The sequence below is a fragment of the Oncorhynchus gorbuscha genome, unplaced genomic scaffold, assembly GCF_021184085.1.
Source record: "Oncorhynchus gorbuscha isolate QuinsamMale2020 ecotype Even-year unplaced genomic scaffold, OgorEven_v1.0 Un_scaffold_1184, whole genome shotgun sequence".
NCBI lineage: Eukaryota > Metazoa > Chordata > Actinopteri > Salmoniformes > Salmonidae > Oncorhynchus > Oncorhynchus gorbuscha.
Window position 1 is genome coordinate 127,501 of NW_025746041.1, and position 7,711 is coordinate 135,211.

General features: G+C 47.4%; 1 pseudogene; it reads right to left on the minus strand.

Annotated features, from left to right (window-relative positions):
* LOC124021726 overlaps positions 1–7,490 on the minus strand; it is a 129,571-nt pseudogene extending 122,081 nt beyond the window's left edge.
* Between the last annotated feature and the right edge of the window lie 221 nt (positions 7,491–7,711).

The window sequence follows — 7,711 nt, forward strand, 5'->3', positions numbered from 1 at the left end:
CATAAGAGATATAGGGACATGGAACAAGTGGAGAGAAGAGATATAGGGGACAGGGAACAAGTGGACATAAGAGATATAGGGGACAGGGAACAAGTGGAGAGAAGATATATAGGGACATGGAACAAGTGGAGAGAAGAGATATAGGGGACAGGGAACAAGTGGAGAGAAAGAGATATAGGGACATGGAACAAGTGGAGAGAAGATATATAGGGACATGGAACAAGTGGAGAGAAGAGATATAGGGGACAGGGAACAAGTGGAGAGAAGAGATATAGGGACATGGAACAAGTGGAGAGAAGATATATAGGGACATGGAACAAGTGGAGAGAAGAGATATAGGGGACAGGGAACAAGTGGAGAGAAGAGATATAGGGGACATGGAACAAGTGGAGAGAAGAGATATAGGGGACATGGAACAAGTGGAGAGAAGAGATATAGGGGACAGGGAACAAGTGGAGAGAAGAGATATAGGGGACATGGAACAAGTGGAGAGGAGATATATAGGGACATGGAACAAGTGGACATAAGAGATATAGGGGACATGGAACAAGTGGAGAGGAGATATATAGGGGGCAGGGAACAAGTGGAGAGAAGAGATATAGGGGACATGGAACAAGTGGAGAGGAGATATATAGGGACATGGAACAAGTGGACATAAGCGATATAGGGGACAGGGAACAAGTGGAGAGAAGAGATATAGGGGACATGGAACAAGTGGAGAGAAGATATATAGGGGACATGGAACAAGTGGACATAAGAGATATAGGGGACAGGGAACAAGTGGAGAGAAGAGATATAGGGGACATGGAACAAGTGGAGAGGAGATATATAGGGACATGGAACAAGTGGACATAAGAGATATAGGGGACAGGGAACAAGTGGAGAGAAGAGATATAGGGGACATGGAACAAGTGGAGAGAAGATATATAGGGGACATGGAACAAGTGGAGAGGAGATATATAGGGACATGGAACAAGTGGAGAGGAGATATATAGGGACATGGAACAAGTGGACATAAGAGATATAGGGGACAGGGAACAAGTGGAGAGAAGAGATATAGGGGACAGGGAACAAGTGGAGAGAAGAGATATAGGGGACATGGAACAAGTGGACATAAGAGATATAGGGGACAGGGAACAAGTGGAGAGAAGAGATATAGGGGACATGGAACAAGTGGACATAAGAGATATAGGGGACAGGGAACAAGTGGAGAGAAGAGATATAGGGGACAGGGAACAAGTGGAGAGAAGAGATATAGGGACATGGAACAAGTGGAGAGAAGATATATAGGGACATGGAACAAGTGGAGAGAAGAGATATAGGGGACAGGGAACAAGTGGAGAGAAGAGATATAGGGGACATGGAACAAGTGGAGAGAAGAGATATAGGGGACATGGAACAAGTGGAGAGAAGAGATATAGGGGACAGGGAACAAGTGGAGAGAAGAGATATAGGGGACATGGAACAAGTGGAGAGGAGATATATAGGGACATGGAACAAGTGGACATAAGAGATATAGGGGACATGGAACAAGTGGAGAGGAGATATATAGGGGGCAGGGAACAAGTGGAGAGAAGAGATATAGGGGACATGGAACAAGTGGAGAGGAGATATATAGGGACATGGAACAAGTGGACATAAGCGATATAGGGGACAGGGAACAAGTGGAGAGAAGAGATATAGGGGACATGGAACAAGTGGAGAGAAGATATATAGGGGACATGGAACAAGTGGACATAAGAGATATAGGGGACAGGGAACAAGTGGAGAGAAGAGATATAGGGGACAGGGAACAAGTGGACATAAGAGATATAGGGGACAGGGAACAAGTGGAGAGAAGAGATATAGGGGACAGGGAACAAGTGGAGAGAAGAGATATAGGGGACATGGAACAAGTGGACATAAGAGATATAGGGGACAGGGAACAAGTGGAGAGAAGAGATATAGGGGACATGGAACAAGTGGACATAAGAGATATAGGGGACAGGGAACAAGTGGAGAGAAGAGATATAGGGGACATGGAACAAGTGGAGAGAAGATATATAGGGGACATGGAACAAGTGGAGAGAAGAGATATAGGGACATGGAACAAGTGAACAGAATAGATATAGGGGACATGGAACAAGTGAACAGAATAGATATAGGGGACATGGAACAAGTGAACAGAATAGATATAGGGGACATGGAACAAGTGGAGAGAAGAGATCGGGGAGATATTACATTTACATTTAAGTCATTTAGCAGACGCTATAGGGGACATGGCACAAGTGGAGAGAAGAGATATAGGGACATGGAACAAGTGGAGAGAAGAGATATAGGGGACATGGAACAAGTGGAGAGAAGAGATATAGTGGACAGGGAACAAGTGGAGAGGAGATATATAGGGGATAAGGAACAAGTGGAGAGAAGAGATATAGGGAACATGGAACAAGTGGAGAGAAGAGACATACTGAAGGAGATAGGTAACAAGTGAGGAGAAGAGACATACTGAAGGAGATATGTAACAAGAGGGAGAAGAGACATACTGTTGGAGATATGTAACAAGAGGGAGAAGAGACATACTGTTGGAGATATGTAACAAGAGGGAGAAGAGACATACTGTTGGAGATATGTAACAAGAGGAGAGAAGAGACATACTGTTGGAGATATGTAACAAGAGGAGAGAAGAGACATACTGTTGGAGATATGTAACAAGAGGGAGAAGAGACATACTCTTCTCCAGGCTCTGATCAGGCCCTACACCCAAACAAGGGCACTGCGTTCATCCACCTCTGGCCTGCTCGCCTCCCTACCACTGAGGAAGTACAGCTCCCGCTCAGCCCAGTCAAAACTGTTCGCTGCCCTGGCCCCCCAATGGTGGAACAAACTCCCTCACGACGCCAGGACAGCGGAGTCAATCACCACCTTCCGGAGACACCTGAAACCCCACCTCTTTAAGGAATACCTAGGATAGGATAAGTAATCCCTCTCACCCCCCCCCTTAAGTTTTAGATGCACTATTGTTAAGTGACTGTCCCACTGGATGTCATAAGGTGAATGCACCAATTTGTAAGTCGCTCTGGATAAGAGTGTCTGCTAAATGACTTAAATGTAATGTAAATGTAACATACTGAAGGAGATATGTAACAAGTGAGGAGAAGAGACATACTATTGGAGATATGTAACAAGAGGGAGAAGAGACATACTGAAGGAGATATGTAACAAGAGGAGAGAAGAGACATACTGTTGGAGATATGTAACAAGAGGGAGAAGAGACATACTGTAGGAGATATGTAACAAGAGGGAGAAGAGACATACTGAAGGAGATATGTAACAAGAGGGAGAAGAGACATACTGTAGGAGATATGTAACAAGAGGGAGAAGAGACATACTGAAGGAGATATGTAACAAGAGGGAGAAGAGACATACTGTAGGAGATATGTAACAAGAGGGAGAAGAGACATACTGTAGGAGATATGTAACAAGAGGGAGAAGAGACATACTGAAGGAGATATGTAACAAGAGGGAGAAGAGACATACTGAAGGAGATATGTAACAAGAGGGAGAAGAGACATACTGTAGGAGATATGTAACAAGAGGGAGAAGAGACATACTATAGGAGATATGTAACAAGAGGGAGAAGAGACATACTGTAGGAGATATGTAACAAGAGGGAGAAGAGACATACTGTAGGAGATATGTAACAAGTGAGGAGAAGAGACATACTATTGGAGATATGTAACAAGAGGGAGAAGAGACATACTGTAGGAGATATGTAACAAGAGGGAGAAGAGACATACTGTAGGAGATATGTAACAAGAGGGAGAAGAGACAGAGGAGTGGGAATAGAGGAGAGAGGAGTGGGAATAGAGGAGAGAGGAGTGGGAATAGAGGAGAGAGGAGTGGGAATAGAGGAGAGAGGAGTGGGAATAGAGGAGAGAGGAGTGGGAATATAGAAGTGGGAATAGAGGAGAGAGGAGTGGGAATAGAGGAGAGAGGAGTGGGAATATAGAAGTGGGAATAGAGGAGAGAGGAGTGGGAATAGAGGAGTGGGAATAGAGGAGAGTGTAGTGACCGAGTTGGAATGTGTCGTGAAGGGAGGGGGAATAGAGGAGAGAGTAGTGAAGGGAGGGGGAATAGAGGATAGTGTAGTGACCGAGTTGGAATGTGTCGTGAAGGGAGGGGAATAGAGGAGAGTGTAGTGACCGAGTTGGAATGTGTCGTGAAGGGAGGGGGAATAGAGGAGAGTGTAGTGACCGAGTTGGAATGTGTCGTGAAGGGAGGGGGAATAGAGGAGAGTGTAGTGACCGAGTTGGAATGTGTCGTGAAGGGAGGGGGAATAGAGGAGAGTGTAGTGAAGGGAGGGGAATAGAGGAGAGAGTAGTGAAGGGAGGGGGAATAGAGGAGAGAGTAGTGAAGGGAGGGGGAATAGAGGAGAGTGTAGTGAAGGGAGGGGAATAGAGGAGAGTGTAGTGAAGGGAGGGGGAATAGAGGAGAGTGTAGTGAAGGGAGGGGGAATAGAGGAGAGTGTAGTGAAGGGAGGGGGAATAGAGGAGAGAGTAGGGAAGGGAGGGGGAATAGAGGAGAGAGTAGTGAAGGGAGGGGGAATAGAGGAGAGTGTAGTGAAGGGAGGGGGAATAGAGGAGAGTGTAGTGAAGGGAGGGGGAATAGAGGAGAGTGTAGTGAAGGGAGGGGGAATAGAGGAGAGAGTAGTGAAGGGAGGGGGAATAGAGGAGAGAGTAGTGAAGGGAGGGGGAATAGAGGAGAGTGTAGTGAAGGGAGGGGGAATAGAGGAGAGTGTAGTGAAGGGAGGGGGAATAGAGGAGAGTGTAGTGAAGGGAGGGGGAATAGAGGAGAGTGTAGTGAAGGGAGGGGGAATAGAGGAGAGAGTAGTGAAGGGAGGGGGAATAGAGGAGAGAGTAGTGAAGGGAGGGGGAATAGAGGAGAGTGTAGTGAAGGGAGGGGGAATAGAGGAGAGTGTAGTGAAGGGAGGGGGAATAGAGGAGAGAGTAGGGAAGGGAGGGGGAATAGAGGAGAGAGTAGTGAAGGGAGGGGGAATAGAGGAGAGTGTCGTGAAGGGAGGGGGAATAGAGGAGAGAGTAGTGAAGGGAGGGGGAATAGAGGAGAGAGGAGTTGGAATGTGTCGTGAAGGGAGGGGGAATAGAGGAGAGTGTAGTGAAGGGAGGGGGAATAGAGGAGAGAGGAGTTGGAATGTGTCGTGAAGGGAGGGGGAATAGAGGAGAGTGTAGTGAAGGGAGGGGGAACGGAGGTGGAGCACGGAGGGATCCATATTTCAACGCATAATTAATAGTCCACCTGTTCCCGTCGTCCGAATGAGCGAGAGAAAAACTGAGAGAAAAAGTATAATGACACCATTATGAAATACAAGAGATGGAACACACATTATGGTGATTACCAGCCATCTCCATACAGATGGAGTCGGTCGGTGAGAGTCAAGGAGAGAAGCAGTGATGCGTGTCAGCTGTAGACTCAGGTTCACAGCCCGGCAGACGCAGCTGGCTGGGGTAGCGAGAGCACTGCTGGCACAACCTCTACTGCACAGCACAGTCAACGGGCACCATGAGTGCTGTGCTGTGTTCTCCATCACTACCACACAGCACAGTCAACGGGCACCATGAGTGCTGTGCTGTGTTCTCCATCACTACCACACAGCACAGTCAACGGGCACCATGAGTGCTGTGCTGTGTTCTCCATCACTACCACACAGCACAGTCAACGGGCACCATGAGTGCTGTGCTGTGTTCTCCATCACTACCACACAGCACAGTCAACGGGCACCATGAGTGCTGTGCTGTGTTCTCCATCACTACCACACAGCACAGTCAACGGGCACCATGAGTGCTGTGCTGTGTTCTCCATCACTACCACACAGCACAGTCAACGGGCACCATGAGTGCTGTGCTGGGTTCTCCATCACTACCACACAGCACAGTCAACGGGCACCATGAGTGCTGTGCTGGGTTCTCCATCACTACCACACAGCGCTGGGTGAATGTTGTGCCACGCTACAATACCAGGAGGACTTTAAGGTAATATACAGAACTTGGTCTTACATTGTTGAACTGAAACGTAACTGTTAAGGCCGATATAGATGTTCCTCGATGAAAGGTAAAGAAGCCTTAATAATAATAATACTCAGTGAGTATTAACAACTAACAGGAAGCTACAGTAAGAAATGAATGAGGATATTAGTTAAATAGTGAGAAAGACGCCAGTAGCAATGTTAGTGCTCTGATTGGTCGTTCCACTGGATGTCCCTACGGGTGTAGCAAGAAGCTGTGTTAGAGCCGATTTGGACATATTTGTATGAAAGACAGAACATACAGAGCTCCATGTACATTGATTGAGGTATATTCATTTGTTAGTGTATAACTGCCCCTCCCCCTCTTGGCCATTCATTGTACTGTGGTAAGTGTGTTAGGATGAAGGCAGGAAGTTGGGCCTTCGGGGGAGGAGTCCTTGCTAGACGCGGGAGAGCTATAGTTTTTTGACCATACAAACAGGTCATAATATGCATTTTCCATATCAAGTACTCTATGCTTTAAGTTGATTGGAGAATCACTTGTTTGTTAGATATAAGAAGAATAAACATTTTTGTTGCACCATATCCCTGGATGTCATTGAATGTTTGGCCGTTAGGAAACCTTGAGTGTGGACTGTATGCGGACCAAACAGCCCCGCGTCAGGCTTGGGCAGTGGCTGTGGCAAAGAGGAAAGGAGGCCACTACAAGTTACATATTTTGCAGCTAATATGGCACAAAGGGTTTTCTCCCAATAGACATGGGATTTTCTCCCTTTTTGTTTTGGTTTCAACATTTCTGTATTTGTTTAAATTTTGTGAAAGAAAATTGCCCATAAGTCTGTACAGTTCTGGCAGAGGAAAATGCAGCTGTCTGGACCTCTCTGAGGGCAGTGAGCACAACCGGTCCTCTGTGGGTAGCCAGAACCTCTCTGAGGGCAGAGTGAGCAGAACCGGTCCTCTGTGGGTAGCCAGAACCTCTCTGAGGGCAGTGAGCACAACCGGTCCTCTGTGGGTAGCCAGAACCTCTCTGAGGGCAGAGTGAGCAGAACCGGTCCTCTGTGGGTAGCCAGAACCTCTCTGAGGGCAGAGTGAGCACAACCGGTCCTCTGTGGGTAGCCAGAACCTCTCTGAGGGCAGTGAGCACAACCGGTCCTCTGTGGGTAGCCAGAACCTCTCTGAGGGCAGTGAGCACAACCGGTCCTCTGTGGGTAGCCAGAACCTCTCTGAGGGCAGAGTGAGCACAACCGGTCCTCTGTGGGTAGCCAGAACCTCTCTGAGGGCAAAGTGAGCACAACCGGTCCTCTGTGGGTAGCCAGAACCTCTCTGAGGGCAGTGAGCACAACCGGTCCTCTGTGGGTAGCCAGAACCTCTCTGAGGGCAGTGAGCACAACCAGTCCTCTGTGGGTAGCCAGATGTGTCTGTGACAGACGGTTTCTACGGCCAGGCTGTTCTCACTGAGTCTGTACATAGTCAGTGTCTGTCTCAGTTTTCTATCAGTCCCGGTGGTTACATATACTGTCTGTTTAGAGCCAAATACCATTGAAGTTGACTTCAATTTTTTTTGGTGTCTTTCCAATAGGTGATATCTTTTTATTTTTGCTTTGTCAGTCAGATTGTTCTGAGCGCTGTCATGAGGCTTTGTTGTGTTGGTAGGATAGTGAACTGAGCCTCAGAAGCAGCTGGCTGAGG